The sequence below is a fragment of the Gopherus evgoodei genome, chromosome 8 (assembly GCF_007399415.2).
Source record: "Gopherus evgoodei ecotype Sinaloan lineage chromosome 8, rGopEvg1_v1.p, whole genome shotgun sequence".
Lineage (NCBI taxonomy): Eukaryota > Metazoa > Chordata > Testudines > Testudinidae > Gopherus > Gopherus evgoodei.
In genome coordinates, this window is record NC_044329.1 from 38562398 (window position 1) to 38579203 (window position 16806).

The 16806-nt window shown below is 47.1% G+C and overlaps 1 pseudogene; it reads left to right on the top strand.

The window, feature by feature from the left end:
* The first annotated feature begins 1883 nt into the window (after positions 1-1883).
* Positions 1884-8275, top strand: LOC115656164 (annotated as a pseudogene).
* The last annotated feature ends 8531 nt before the right edge of the window (positions 8276-16806 follow it).

Genomic DNA, 16806 nt, shown 5'->3' on the forward strand with positions numbered 1-16806 from the left:
TAAAAGCGTAGCCGCGTCAAGAAATGAAATGAAACCTCTCTCTTCCGTGGAAACAGATTATAAATGTGATCACAGAGAGTGGTTTTCTTTCTCTTCCTTTTTCTGTATGATGTCGCTTATTCGCTGATTCCTGTAGAATGAGGGGCCGGGATTTCCGCCAAAAATCTGGAACGATTCATACACAGACGGTTGGATGGTAAGATGCGAGTTAATTCCGGGAGAAATAAATTGTTACACTTTCCCCCTTTTCACATTGGAAAATATAAGGGAAGATCGAATAGATTAAACATAGGTACTCAACATCTTTTTCGTCTGTTGAGTATGGAGGTAGAAACGGAAAATCCACTTTGTGTATTTACAATGAAGATGGAGATTCTGGAGATAAGGAACAATGATCCACATTTTCCTGACAGTCATATAATTACCGCTGTAGACAGGCAAGGATGAGAGCCCATTCCAGGAACTGATGATAAAAAGGAAATCAACACAATTACACAGACTTCCTGCATTTGATGATGGAAATCCACGAAGACCTGGAGATGGCAGGCAGACAGACGTTTCTAGTTTTGCTCTATATGTAAAGGCAAAAACACGAACCACGAATCAAGCTGCCTGCAGAGTACGGCTGGAGAAGAATGTATCAGAAGTGTTGTTTTCATAGTAAATACGACTGATATGAACAAGTGAGATGGGAAAGGAATAGGTGGCGAAGGGGAGGTACAGGAAGAGAACACATGCTTTCAGCCCTAAGAGTTTACCCAAGTAAAATAAGCTTCTTATCTAAATTCCTGAACAAGAGACACCTACATGAAAGAAGTAGATTTTAGAAAGCTGGAAACAATTAACTACTTTTATGATGCAAAAATTATGCCGAATCATTGCATTTTACAAAGTTCTCACTGAGGTTCTGGAATTAAAGGATATGGAGTGATAAAAGAAAACTGAAGACGAGGTACGGTGTAGGTCTTTTTAGTGTCTAAGGACTTAGATTTAGGGAAAACAGGAGTTTTTTTGTGGAATAATTGAAGACTACCACTCTGGGATAAAATTCATAACAAAATAAAAAATACCCTGATAATCGAAAAGGCCGTCGACTCTGAGAAGCTTGAGTACATCATCTACACTGAAAATATGGCAAGGCGTTCGCCCTAATTGACTTCTCTGGAAACATTAAAATAGAAAATTACCCTTTTTAATCCCAATTCTTGTATATTTTCTCAAATCTCATGCACCTTGCACTGGAAAAAACAACTCCAGCTGTACTGATAATGTAAATTCTACTGCTTTAGATTCGGATCAGAATGCCAATGTGAGATGTTCACTAGTAGGGTAAGTGAAACATTTTATATTTATATAAACTCTGAAAATGGTGACAACTGTGTTCTAAGAACAATGGATTATAATTATATCTATGTATATCATCCTATATCAATAAAACAGTGTTGTCCCGTTTTACATAAAATAGATATTAAATTATTGAACTAGGGCAGTTAAGATCGTTTTTTAGTTTCGTTTCCTCTCTATATTCATTTCATATTACCGTCTATTAACATATAACAAACAGCCTTCAGAGCAAATGTATGCATAGCTTATGTGTATATTTGCCCTGGGGATAACTTATGGCATTTGATCTTAACTGTACCTAGATTCTGTAATTGTCGGTTGAGCACTTGGTGGCGCTGTTGGGCAAGGTGCTGCAGCAATGGCGTAGAAAATCCTGTCCGCTCCATTGTTATAAAGACGTCATTCTGTGAAGAGGAAAAGGGATAAATGCTTGGGAAGACATTCAAGGACTAATAAGTAGCCAGGTCTCAATGCACCGGTTAAGACCGCCTCTAGCAATGGGAACCACTCCGGGTCCCTGAGATCAGCTGTGTTTTGGAATGGCTAGCAGAGAAGGGAAGCTCGGCTGGAGAAGGCAAGTCCTGACTGTCTTTCTGCTTGTTTCTGTCTGCGGGGCGGCATCGGACACCTTGCGATACTCGATCCTAGAGGAGAGGGAAAGCGGATCTTTTGTAGGCATTAGGCAATATCGCAAAGGATCTGGGGCTGGATGTAAGGCCAAGTCCAGACTAGAGCTTTAAATCGATTTTAAGAGCTTTAAATCGATTTTAAGCTGTAACCGTCCACACTACAGAGTGCATAAAATCGATTTTAAGGGTCCCTAAAATCGATTTTGGAACTCCATCAAAACGAGAGGAGTAACCCCAAAATCGATTTTTTAAAATCGATTTTATGATAGTGTGGACGGCCATCGAAGTTAATGGCCTCCGGGACGTATCCCACAGTGCTCTAGTGGCCCCTCTACACAGGTAAAGGTACTCTTCTGCTGGCCAGGTAAACAGGAAAAGCCCCGGGAACTTTGAAATTCCATTTCCTGCTTGCACAGCGTGGAGCTCTCAGCAGCAGAGAGAACAATGCAGTCTCCTGAAAATAGGAAAAGAGCTCCAGCATGGAGCACACAGGAGTTACAGGATCTGATAGCTGTATGGGGAGAAGAGTCGGTGCTTTCAGAACTGTGCTCGAGCAGAAGAAATGAGAAAACCTTTGAAAAAATTTCTAATGCCATGCGGGAGAGGGGACATACCAGGGACTCGTTACAGTGCCGAGTGAAAGTGAAAGAGCTCAGACAGGCGTATCAGAAGACCAAAGCAGCAAAGGGCAGGTCAGGCTCTGCCCCCAAAACATGCCGGTTCTACGACGAGCTTAACGCAATATTGGGGAACAGCGCAACGACGAACCCCCCCTTGTCTGTTGATTCAGAGGTGGGCGTCGTGATTCCTGCAACTACGGAAGATTTATTTGATGGCGATGATCAGGATGATGAGGACCAAGAGGAGGAGGCTCCAGCAGAGAGCACAGAGCATTTTATCCCCCCAAACAGCCAGAATCTTTTCCTCACCCTTACTGAGGTTCCCTGCCAGCCATCTCAAGGCAGTACTCCAGAAAATGAAGCTGAGGGACCGTCCTCTGGTGAGTGTACTTTTTTTTACCTTTCCTAAAACACTGACCCATGAGGTGGTTTTTAGAAAAGTCTCCATCCTGCTTGTTGGGGGAACGCGAGAGCAAAGCAGGGAAGGAGAGCAGCCTCGCCGCGGTTTGCTCTCCCGTTCCCCGAAGCACCCAGCAAACCGCAGGCAAGGAGACCTGCTTGTTCGGGGAACGCGAGAGCAAAGCAGGGAAGGACAGTAGCTTGATTACCAGTACAATCTACTACAGGGATTACTAGCCATTATTAACTTCCCATTTTCTCCGGACAAGGTCTGTGTGCTTCCCTGACCTGCGTCTGAGCAGAACTCTCTGTCCTCAGCCACAAGCAATAAGTATTAAAGGAATCCTAAGGTGACCTTGTGGTAAAGTAAAATGTTCAAGGTTCGGTAACAGGCACAGGTCAGTGAGGAGAAAGACTGTATGAATGGTTGTGTGAAATGTGTCTCATGATTCTTTTATCACTCTTTCCAAACCCCACCCGCCCCCCACAGCTGCACATTTCTCCAGCCTCCCTCTCGCTTCTCATCCACGTGGGGGGGGGGGTATCATAAGAAGACTGAGGAAAAGGAGGACGCGTGAGGACATGTTCACCGAAATTATGGCAGTGACCCATACAGAGAGAGCTCAGCAGGGAGACTGGAAGCAATTGGTCGCAAAGTACAGGGAGGCTGCCAGTCAACGCGAAGACAGGAGGGACGCCAAAAATGATGTCAGGTGGCAGGAAGATCAGCGCTGGCGAGCAGCAACTCTGGATCTTCTTCGTGATCAGACTGACATCCTCCGTGATATGCTGCAAGAGCTCCGTGGTTTCAGAATGCCCCTACAGCCCGTGTATAACCTCCCTCAGTACTCACCCTGTCCCACACCTTCCAGAACCAGGCGTGTAAGAACGCGTGGGGGAAGGCTCTCTACACCAGCCCCCTCCACTGCTGCGGACACTCCAACCAGAAGGCTTTCATTAGATTGAAAAGCCCTTTGTGTCCTGTTTTTTCCCTCCTCTAATGATCCAAACTTCTCCCATGGCACCTTTGCCTATTTTTACTCTCAGGTCATGCTATTAAGGAAGTGTGACTGTAGTTTGGTAATGAACTGAAGCAAGCAGCTTTGGAAAGCTGCACGGAAGCTAGTTATCAGCATCAGGATTTGACAATTGGGGATATGGGTAATAAAGGGAAAACAAAGAAAGCAGCCATACCGTACCCTGGTCCATGAGAATTCTTGTTCTGTCTACTCTGATGCACTTTCTTCTTTCAAACCTCCCTCCCCCTTCCTCCAAACCTCCCTCGCTCCGTCCCCCATAGAACGCTGAGTTATGAAATTTCAAGCACAGTATTGTAACAACAAGCATGATGCTTGATTGATGAAAGGATCTGATTTTAAATAAAGAACACAATTCTTGTAACACATAGTAGTAACTTTATTTTCAATAAAAAAGCAGTTAAGGAAGGTTGCAGGTCCTGTGCCTAGCAGCAGACGGAAGCAGCTAATGGTGGAGGTAGGTAATAATTGGGAAATACAGAATTATATGTTTTCCAATGGACAGCTCTCGCAAGTAACCTAAGCAAGCAATTGAGGAATGCTGCAGGCAAAGTATCTTGCAGCAGCAACACCGCATAGACGGGGAGGGCAGCAATCAATTGAAAGGAAAATCAGCAGTCAAACTGTACCCTGGCCCATGAGGAAGCTACTTTTCAGTGCTTCTCTGATGCGCACAGCATCCTGGTGAGATCTTCTAATTGCCCTGGTGTCCGGCTGCGCATAATCAGCGGCCAGGTGGTTTACCTCAGTCTCCCACCCCGCTATAAAGGCCTCCCCCTTGCTCTCACAGAGATTGTGGAGCACACAGCAAGCAGCAATGACAAAGGGGATATTGGTTTGGCTAAGATCTGAGCGAGTGAGAAGCGTTCGCCATCTCGCCTTAAGCCTGCCAAATGCACATTCTACCACCATTCTGCACTTGCTCAGCCTGTAATTAAACAACTCCTGAGCACTGTCAAGGCTGCCTGTGTATGGCTTCATTAGCCAGGGCATCAAGGGGTAGGCTGGGTCCCCAAGGATAACTATAGGCATTTGGACATCTCCAACTGTTATTCTCTGATCAGGGAAGTAGGTCCCTTGCTGCGGCCGTTTAAACAGTGTAGTGCTCCTGAAGACACGTGCGTCGTGAACCCTTCCTGGCCATCCCACGTGGATGTTGGTGAAACGTCCCTTGTGATCCACCAGGGCTTGCAGAACCATTGAAAAGTACCCCTTGCGGTTAATGTACTGGGAACCCTGGTGTTCCGGTGCCAAAATAGGGATGTGGGTTCCATCTATGGCCCCCCCCACAGTTAGGGAATCCCATTGCAGCAAAGCCATCCACAATGGCCTGCACGTTTCCCAGAGTCACAACCTTTCGAAGCAGCAGCTTAATGATTGCTTTGGATACTTCCAGCACAGCAGCCCCCACAGTAGATTTGCCCACTCCAAATTGATTCCCGACTGACCGGTAGCTGTCTGGCGTTGCAAGCTTCCATATGGCTATTGCCACTCGCTTTTCCACTGTGAGGGCTGGTCTCATCCTGGTATTATGCCGCTTCAGGACAGGAGAAAGCGAGTCACAAAGTTCAAAGAAAGTGCTCTTACGCATGCGAAAGTTCCGCAGCCACTGCGAATCGTCCCACACCTGCAGGACTATGCGGTCCCACCAGTCAGTGCTTGTTTCCCGTGCCCAAAAGTGGCGCGGAACGGGTAGAACCTCACCCATAACCGTCAGGAGCTCCAACGTGCAGGGGCCCGGGGTGTCAGAAAACTCGTTCTCCAGTTCGTCATCGCTGTCGTCCCCGCATTCAAGCATTCTCTCTTGCATTTCTGCATCATGGGTCAGCAGTGATAGAATGAGAATGCGTGAATTATTTACAGCATTCGCGATCAAGGACAAGAGCAGACCTGGATCCATGCTTGCTGCAAAATGGCGTTTCCCTCACTGCAGCCAGTAAAAACAGCGCGAACTGACTGTGTGCCGTTTACAGGAAGGGGGGGGGCTGTACCCAGAACCACCCAGGACGGGGACTTTGAGCCCATCATGCACTGGGCTAGTAACCCATAATTCCAAAGGGCAGGGACCCGTGCAGGAACTGTGGGATAGGTACCCAGAGTGCAACGCTCAGGGAAAACATGGACGCCAGGGAACATGGACGCTCAACATCGATGTAAGTAGCCCTAGTGTGGACGCGCAAAATCGATTTTATAAAGCCTGCTTTATAAAATCGATTTTAATAACATCGATTTTACCCTGTAGTGTGGACGTGGGCTAAGAAAGCTCTCTGTTCGTAAGGCCAGGGTCGTTTTCTCTCAGGGCAGCAAGAGCAGCTAACAGCTCAATCTAAACAGCGGGGATTTATTAACAGAAGAGCAAATAGACCGAGAGTGGCTGTGCGGACCCCTCGACCCTTTCACTTTATATTTCGAATTAGTGCTGGAAAATCCATTGCAGTTATATCGGGGCGAGTTGCAGATAGAGGCTATCAATGACAATTCAACTACATTCCCCACGAAGAGCTGAACATTGAACATTAATGGAAGTGTCTCAAACCCACACTCGCTTCCTCCTGGGAAGAGCCCAAGATTCAGAAGTGGGAACAAACGGTATCCAAAGCTAACGATCCGTTCTCATGAACACTTCCGTCTGGATGTGCAAACCCACCGGAACAGCAGCTGGTGCTAGAGAAACTGCTAGATCTGAGGAGAAGACAGAATTTAATTTGATCCTCACAGCTGCCGATGGGAGCACTCCGCAGAGGACTGGCACAGCTCAGCTAGGCGTCGTTGTTCTAGGTGTAAATGACAATTCTCCTCAGTTCAGTCAGTCAGTGTATATGATGCAGTTGGTGGAAAACAGCCTTCGGGGTACTCTGGTCTCCAAGGTTGAAGCCAGTGATTTGGATCATGGTTCAAATGCAGAAATCACCTATTCATTCAAGCAGATACCTAACAAAATCCTCCGGTTATTCAAGTTAAACCAATCAACAGGCGAAATCACCATTTGGAGATTGATTGATTTTGAAGAAGCAGCGATGTCAGAACTGAACACTGAGGCCAACGATTCTGGGGGCCTCTCTGCACACTCTGAGGTCCTTGTGCAGGTTGTCGATGTAAATGACAATCCTCCAGAGGTGACAATCACCTCTGTAACCATCCCAGTGTCTGAGGACTCCCCCAACGAGACTGTGGTGGCCCTGTTCAGTGTCAGAGACCTGGACTCCGGGGACAAAGGGAAAAGAATTTGCTCCATTCAGGATAATCTTCCGTTTGTTCTAAAACCAACTTTCCAGAATTATTATGATTTAGTGACACAAAGTCCCCTGGACAGGGAGGAAGTGCCAGAATATAACATAACCACCACAGCCACAGACGTAGGGTACGCCAGGCTAACAGCTGAGCAGGTCATCAGTGTGCAAATATGGGACATTAATGATAACCTGCCGGTGTTTAATCAGTCATCATACCTCATGTACCTGAAGAAAAACAACAATCCCAACCATCTGGTTGAAGCCCTGCGCACTGATGACATGGATACGGAGCAGAATGCCGGAGTGTAGTACTTGATATTGCCTGGGAAGGTCGGTGACTTCCAGTTGTCTTCTTACATCTACACAAACTCCGTGGATGAGAACGTGTACGTTCTGCGGTCTCTGGATCATAAGCAAACGAGGGATTTCCAGGTTACAGTGAGAGCCGCAGATGGCGGGTCCCCGCCACTGAGCTCTGAAGTCATTGTCCGAGTTGTGATAATTGATGAAAATGACAATACCCTCTTCGTTTTATACCCTTTGCAGAACAGCAGCTCCCCCGCTAATGACCTGGTTCCCAGATCAGCGGAGGCGGGTTACCTGGTGACAAAGGTGGTGGCTGTGGATGCCAATGTGAAGATTCCGATCAGAATTCTTGGCTTTCCTACCAGCTGCTCAAGGCCACAGACCCAAGTCTCTTCGCTGTGGGGCTCCAAACCAGGGAAGTAAAAATCAGGAGGCCAGTGAGGGAATGAGACAACTTTGAACAAAAGCTTGTCATCCTGATTAGGGATAATGGAAAGTCACCTCGCTCCACTACAACGATGGTACATGTGCTCTTGGTAGACGGGTTCTCAGAAGCCTACATGCAGATAGAGGATACTTCAAAGGAAGCATAAGATGGAACGTTGCTTTTGTATTTAGTAATTTCTTTGGCTTTAATTTCCTTTATTTTTCTTGTCTCTTGTGATTATAATTGTCGCCATGAGGAGAAATACAGCAGGAATTGTTGATTACTGATTACTCTCGCCGCTTGCTCCACCGATATGGTCACAAGGTGCCCGTTATCTACCGGGTAATGAGCGTTGGGATAGGGCAGAGGTTCGATCACTGGATGCCCTCGGGAGGGGTGACAAGTGCCCCAAAGGTAGCAATGGGGATAACGCAAACAATGAGTCGTGGGGTTAAAATTGAGGGTTTATTGAATGGGTCACAAGTGAGGATGAGGAACAACTTAATACTAGTTACAACTTGGGCTTACAATATACCAGAACAAATAATAAAAATACTGCAATTACAAACAGAAGCTGACCCTGGTACCGCTCTAGATCCCAGTAGTTATTCAAGTCCTTCCAAGGGTTAGTAAGGGTGCTATTGGTGCTATTATTAAGCATAAATGCAATTACTCGTCTAAATAAAAACAAAATGCAATAAGACAACTAAAGCTTGCTGTGAGACTCCGGCTTACAACACGATTAGAGGCTCAGTTAGCTAGCAAAAATAGCAGAAGTAACAAAATCAGCAGTTAAGCATACTCACACACACAAACCACAAAAGTTTCATCATCACCAGCAGACGGGTAGGCTTCTTCGAACACGCAGCCGAGGGAATCCTCGAGTTGATCAGGCTCGGTTTCGGGTACATCTTTCTGCGTCTCTCCCTGCCCACCCTTGCACGGTGGGCAATTTATAAGGGTAATGACGTGTCCAATTTTTTGGCCAGGTTTCTCCTAATTAGGAGATTTACAGGTGCCTCGTTACCACCCTCAGGGAGGGGGGGGTTTCTTGGAAATGGCTGACCACAAAATTTGCCTAGCCCCAACGGTAACTTTCGGAAATGTTTCTCGCTTGAGAGTACGTGCAGGCTCGTTTCCTGAACATGGAGGCCAGGGCAAAAGCTGCTTAGGTCTGTGACACTAACAGGAATGTGTAGGGAATTTTTTACAGCAATTCCAACTTTCCCAACAGTTTGGTAGACATGGCACTGGGACTCTCTCTCAATCCTATCGTTATGAGGTCTGTCAGACAAATGGGCCAGGCAATAGTGACTTTAAGTTCTTTCAACCGCTGGGATCGTCTTTGCCTGTGGAAAATGACAACGTGGAAGTGAATCCTGGGACCAGTTTGGAGACTCGGAGTAATTCCAACCTGCTGGATGGAAAGGATCCAATGAGAGAGGTGAGTGAGCCCTTCCACTTAGCGCTTGCACTGTGGAGACAGGAATATTATATTTGGATAATTTTATTTATCTTATGCCTCTACTAAAAGTTCAGTGTTAATAATAAAGGGAGGAAACCCCTATATACATCCTTTCTCCTTCATTTTCCATAATCTATATTTATTTACCTGTGATTGAAACACATTGTGGACTATATACACATATGCTTTTGTATGAATCACTGGTGTTTCTCCCTTGAAATAATATAGGCTGCTATTTTCAAAGGATCCTAAAAGATAAAGCACCCAGCACTGCATTGATATGGGTGCACAACTCCGGCTTTTGAAAATCCCAGCCTTGGGTTTAGACTCATAGACTCTAGGACTGGAAGGGACCTCGAGAGGTCATCGAGTCCAGTCCCCTGCCCTCATGGCAGGACCAAATACTGCCTAGACCATCCCTGATAGACATTTATCTAACCTACTCTTAAATATCTCCAGCGATGGAGATTCCACAACTTCCCTAGGCAATCTATTCCAGTGTTTAACTACCCTGACAGTTAGGAACTTTTTCCTAATGTCCAACCTAAATCTCCCTTGCTGCAGTTTAAGCCCATTGCTTCTTGTTCTATCATTGGAGGCTAAGGTGAACAAGTTTTCTCCCTCCTCCTGATGACACCCTTTTAGATACCTGAAAACTGCTATCATGTCCCCTCTCAGTCTTCTCTTTTCCAAACTAAACAAACCCAATTCCTTCAGCCTTCCTTCATAGGTCATGTTCTCAAGACCTTTAATCATTCTTGTTGCTCTTCTCTGGACCCTCTCCAATTTCTCCACATCTTTCTTGAAATGCGGTGCCCAGAACTGGACACAATACTCCAGTTGAGGCCTAACCAGCGCAGAGTAAAGCGGAAGAATGACTTCTCGTGTCTTGTTTACAACACACCTGTTAATGCATCCCAGAATCATGTTTGCTTTTTTTGCAACAGTATCACACTGTTGACTCATATTAAGCTTGTGGTCCACTATGACCCCTAGATCTCTTTCTGCCATACTCCTTCCTAGACAGTCTCTTCCCATTCTGTATGTGTGAAACTGATTGTTCCTTCCTAAGTGGAGCACTTTGCATTTATCTTTATTGAACTTCATCCTGTTTACCTCAGACCATTTCTCCAACTTGTCCAGATCATTTTGAATTTTGACCCTGTCCTCCAAAGCAGTTGCAATCCCTCCCAGTTTGGTATCGTCCGCAAACTTAATAAGCGTACTTTCTATGCCAACATCTAAATCGTTGATGAAGATATTGAACAGAACCGGTCCCAAAACAGACCCCTGCGGAACCCCACTTGTTATACCTTTCCAGCAGGATTGGGAGCCATTAACAACTGCTCTCTGAGTACGGTTATCCAGCCAGTTATGCACCCACCTTATAGTAGCCCCATCTAAATTGTACTTTCCTAGCTTATCTATAAGAATATCATGCGAGACTGTATCAAATGCCTTACTAAAGTCTAGGTATATCACATCCACCGCTTCTCCCTTATCCACAAGGCTCGTTATCCTATCAAAGAACGCTATCAGATTAGTTTGACATGATTTGTTCTTTACAAATCCATGCTGGCTATTCCCTATCAACTTACCACCTTCCAAGTGTTTGCAGATGATTTCTTTGATTACCTGCTCCATTATCTTCCCTTGCACAGAAGTTAAACTAACTGGTCTGTAGTTTCCTGGGTTGTTTTTATTTCCCTTTTTATAGATGGGCACTATATTTGCCCCCTTCCAGTCTTCTGGAATCTCCCCCGTCTCCCATGATTTCCCAAAGATAATAGCTAGAGGCTCAGATACCTCTTCCATTAACTCCTTGAGTATTCTAGGATGCATTTCATCAGGCCCTGGTGACTTGCAGGCATCTAACTTTTCTAAGTGATTTTTTACTTGCTCTTTCCTTATTTTCTCTTCTAAACCTACCCTCTTCCCGTAAGCATTCACTATACTAGACATTCCTTCAGACTTCTCAGTGAAGACCGAAACAAATAAGTCATTAAGCATCTCTGCCATTTCCAAGTCTCCCGTTACTGTTACCCCCTCCTCATTGAGCAGTGGGCCTACCCTGTCCTTAGTCTTCCTCTTGCTTCTAATGTATTGATAAAAAGTCTTCTTGTTTCCCTTTATTCCCATAGCTAGTTTGAGTTCATTTTGTGCCTTTGCTTTTCTAATCTTGCCTCTGCATTCCTGTGTTATTTTCCTATATTCATCCTTTGTGATCTGACCTAGTTTCCATTTTTTATATGATGCCTTTTTATTTTGTCGGTCACGCAAGATCTCAAGGGTAAGCCAAGGTGGTCTTTTGCCACATTTTCTATCTTTCCTAACCATCGGAATAACTTGCTTTTGGGCCCTTAATAGCGTCCCTTTGAAAAACTGTCAACTTTCCTCAGTTGTTTTTCCCCTCAGTCTTAATTCCCATGGGACCTTGCCTATCAGCTCTCTGAGCTTACCAAAATCCGCCTTCCTGAAATCCATTGTCTCTATTCTGCTGTACTCCCTTCTACCTTTCCTTAGAATTGCAAATTCTATGATTTCATGATCACTTTCACCCAAGCTTCCTTCTACTTTCAAATTCTCAACAAGTTCCTCCCTATTGGTTAAAATCAAGTCTAGAACAGCTTATCCCCTAGTAGCTTTTTCAACTTTCTGAAATAAAAAGTTGTCTGCAATGCAGTCCAGGAACTTATTGGATAGTCTGTGCCCCGCGGTGTTATTTTCCCAACATATATCTGGATAGTTGAAGTCCCCCATCACCACCAAATCTTGGGCTTTGGATGATTTTGTTAGATGTTTGAAAAAAGCCTCATCCACCTCTTCCGCCTGATTAGGTGGCCTGTAGTAGACTCCCAGCACGACATCGCCTGTGTTTTTTACCCCTTTTAGCCTAACCCAGAGACTCTCCACCCTTCCGTCTCCTATGTCCATCTCCACCTCAGTCCAAGTGTGTACATTTTTAATATATAAGGCAACACCTCCTCCCTTTTTCCCCTGTCTATCCTTCCGGAGCAAACTATACCCATCCACACCAACATTCCAGTCGTGTGTATTATCCCACCAAGTTTCAGTAATGCCAACAATGTCATAGTTGTATTTATTTATTAGCACTTCCAGTTCTTCCTGCTTATTACCCATACTTCTTGCATTTGTATAAAGGCATCTAAGATACGGGTTTGATCTTGCCTCCCAGCTTTGCCCTGACCCTCCTTCCTCTCTGCCATTATAGCCCGTGCTCCCTCCTGTTTCCAACCCATCTCCCAGGTCTTGTTCCCCACTTACCTGTGGGCTTTGCTCACCTGTCCCCGTCGAACCTAGTTTAAAGCCCTCCTTACTAGGTTAGCCAGTCTGTGCGCAAATAAGGTCTTTCCCCGCTTCGAAAGATGAACGCCATCTGTTCCTAGCAGTCCTTCCTCAAATAGCATCCCGTGGTCGAGGAAGCCAAAGCCCTCCTGGCGACACCATCTTCGCAGCCAGGCATTCATCTCCACGATGCATCTGTTTCTGCCCGGACCCCTACCTTCAACAGGAAGAATCGAAGAGAATACCACCTGCGCTCCAAACTCCTTAACCCGTACTCCCAGAGCCCTGTAGTCACTCTTGATCTGCTCAGCGTCACACCTCGCAGTATCATTTGTGCCCACATGGATGAGTAGCATGGGATAGTAGTCAGAAGGCCGGATAATCCTCGACAAAGCCTCTGTAACATCTCGGATACAGGCCCCTGGCAGGCAGCATACCTCCCGGGATGAACGGTCAGTCACTCTTGATCTGCTCAGCGTCACACCTCGCAGTATCATTTGTGCCCACATGGATGAGTAGCATGGGATAGTAGTCAGAAGGCCGGATAATCCTCGACAAAGCCTCTGTAACATCTCGGATACAGGCCCCTGGCAGGCAGCATACCTCCCGGGATGAACGGTCAGGGTGACATATGGGTGTCTCCGTCCCCCTCAGCAGAAAGTCTCCAACCACCACTACCCTACATTTCTTATCAGTGGTGATTTAACTGTTGGGGGTGATTTCTTCTCTCCTGTATCAAGAAGAGCATAATGGTTATCTTTTACCACAACAGGAGGGTTCGCAGCAGCGGTGGAGCACTGCCTGCTGCTAGAAGTAACCAGCTGGCTGTGTCCACCCTGAGCCTCCTCCTCCACTGGTGTGTCAGATACACCCTGAGGCATCTCCTCCTCCACTGGAGTGTCAGTAGTCCTGTCAACTGGGACAGCACCATCAGCTGTCTCCACATGGATACTGTCCAGGAATTGCTCATGGACATGGATGTTCCTCAGCCTGGCCACCTCCTCCTGTAGCTCTCCCACCTGCTGCCTGAGAGATTCCACCAGTAGGCACCTTTCACATTGGATGCCACCCCCAGCCTGGATATCAGTAAGTGGAAATTGCAAATTACAGTCTTTGCAAGCCCACACCAGAATCTGGGTAAAAGCATCCATGCTTTGGTGCTCTGTCTGGCTACAGGTGCAGGTGGAGGAGACAGAAGCAGTGCTGGCACAGGTGTTGCGGGTCCTCCTCACCATTGTAAGCCTCCCTCTGTTTATTCTTCTTAACAGTCACCTCCTTGATTTCCAAACTCCAAGGCTGTGATATGAGAGTACTGAATACCCTAAAGGCCATAACCAAGTGAGAAAGTTACATCCTGTTTAGGGTCTGTTAACTGTCCATCAATTATAAGATATAAGTCGCATATATCAGACAAGGGGTCACTACTTGTGTTGCTATAACTGTTAAATGTAACAAATTTGGAAATCTATAGGCTTTGTATTGCTGAGATAATGATTGCATTTTTATTTATTTGTTTGTATAGAGTCAGTTGTTTTTGTTTATTAAAGAATTTTTAACAAATTAACCTAGTAATTTAAAAAAGGATTGGAAACTAGGCAACGAAGAGGAGAAGGCTGTTGTACCAATAATCTAGAGACTCTTTGTACTGGCAGAGAAAACTAGTTCTGGAGTACCAGAAGATGAAGGAATGGGGGAAAAGAGAATCATAGAATATTAGGGTTGGAAGAGACCTCAGGAGGCCCTGATCAAAGCGGGACCAACACCAACTAAATCATCCCAGCCAGGGCTTTATCAAGCCGGGCCTTAAAAACTTCTAAGGATGAAGATTCCAGTACCTCCCTAGGTAACCCATTCCAGTGCTTCACCACCCTTCTAGTGAAATAGTGTTTCCTAATATCCAACCTAGACTTCCCCCACTGCAACTTGAGACCATTGCTCCTTGTTCTGTCATCTGCCACCACTGAGAACAGCCGAGCTCCATCCTCTTTGGAATCCCCCCTGAAGGTTGCTATCAAATCTCCCCTCACTCTTCTCTTCTCCATATTAAATAACCCCAGTTCCTTCAGCTTCTCCTCATAAATTATGTGCCCCAGCCCCCTAATAATTTTTGGTGCCCTCTGCTGGACTCTCTCCAATTTGTCCACATGCTTTCTGTAGTGGGGGGATCAAAACTGGACACAATACACCAGGTGTGGCCTCACTAGTGCTGAATAGAGGGGAATAATCATTTCCTCAATCTGCTGGCAATGTTCCTACTAATACACCCAAATATGCCTTTGGCCTTCTTGGCAACAAGGGCACACTGCTGACTCATATCCATCTTCTCATCCATTGTAATCCCCAGGTCCTTTTCTGCAGAACTGCTGCTTAGCCAGTTGGTCCCCAGCCTGTAGCAGTGCATGGGATTCTTCCTTCCTAAGTGCAGGACTCTGCACTTGTCCTTGTTGAACCTCATCAGACTTCTTTTGGCCCAATCCTCCAATTTATATAGTCACTCTGGACCCTATTCCTACCCTCCAGCATATCTACCTCTATAGGCTGCGAGTTCCATACCCACGTGGTGCTTGGGCACCAGCAATATTCAGAGCCAGGGCCCAGCTCCATCAAAATTTAGGGCCAGGGCGCCCCCCCTAGCCCCACCTGTGTCGTCCCCCCCAGAGTGTCCTGTGGCCCCGACTTGCTGCCCCTTCCCCCTCCTCACCTTTCCCTGGCCCCAGAGCGGAGCATCTCTTGTCTTTGTCTCCTCCATGCTGCTTCCCTTCAGCAACTGTTGCTGCAGGGTCCTAGTGCCTGCCCTTCCACTGCCAGGGCAGACTGACTCTGAGACTGCCCTTCCCCCTCAAAGCCTTCCCTTTTCCAGAAGGACCCTCCAGCAGCACAGCCCCCCCCTCACCCACAGTCACTGCTCCTGCCCCACGCTGGCCAAGGAGGCAGTTCCATCCTTCACCCCCCAGTGAGGCTACAGTCAGGGACAACAGCAGGGGAGGAGGTGCACACAGCACCCCCCGGCACCCACCACGGGGGAGGCGAGGGAGATTCCTGGACCTAAGAGGAGCCCTAGGAGCACATGCAGTGACTGTGGTGCGGGTGAGTGTGCTGCTGGGGGAGGAGCAGAAAAGGAGGGTTCCTCCCCCAGAGCTTGCTGCTGCAGGCAGGGAAAGAACTGGGGGAGTCCTCTCTGTCCCATGTCCTGGAGCAGCCTGCCTGCACCCCAGACTCATCCCCAGCCCTGCCCCACCCCATATCCCACACTCCCAGCCAGAGCTTTCACCCCCCCACTGCACCCTCAACTCTCTACCTGGGGCCCTGAGCCCCTCCAGCACTCCAAATACCTTATTCCCAGTCCCAGCCAGAGCCCTCATCCCCCCACACCCTGACCCTCTGCCCGAGCCCTGAGCCCTTCTAGCACTCCAAACACCTCATCCCCAGTCCCAGACAGAGCCCTCACCCCCCCATACTCTTACTCTCACCCTGAGCCCCTCCCACACTCCAAACCTCCCGTTCCCAGCCCCAGACAGAACCCTCACCTCTACTCTCGCCCTGAGCCCTTCCCACACCCCAACTCCTGCATTGCCAGCCCCAGACATAGCCCTCACCCCTACACCCCTACTCTCCCCTGAGCCTCTCCCACACTGCAGATCCCTCCTCTTCAGTCACACCCCACTGTTGTCAGATGCTACCGGTGTGGTGCTCTGCTCTGTGCAATGTTGATATCAATCAGCTGTGTGCGTGTGTTCCCTCTGTGTGCTGCCCCAGCTCTGCAGATAGCTGACACAGCAGACCCCGAGAGAACCCCCAATGACCACAGATTCTAGTAAGGTACGAAGGCACATCAGCCAGGTTTATTGTCAAAGAGAAACACAGTCTCCAGCTCCCTGGCAAATGAAGTCCAAGGTGCTGCTAAGGTGCGCCCTGGCAGTGGACTCAGCTCAGTCAGTGGCGGGACTTTCCACTGCCCCCTAGGCTGGACAAAGACACCACCCCCAGGATGCATTCTTATACACAGGTACAAACAAGTTACACATCACTCCTGACGTATG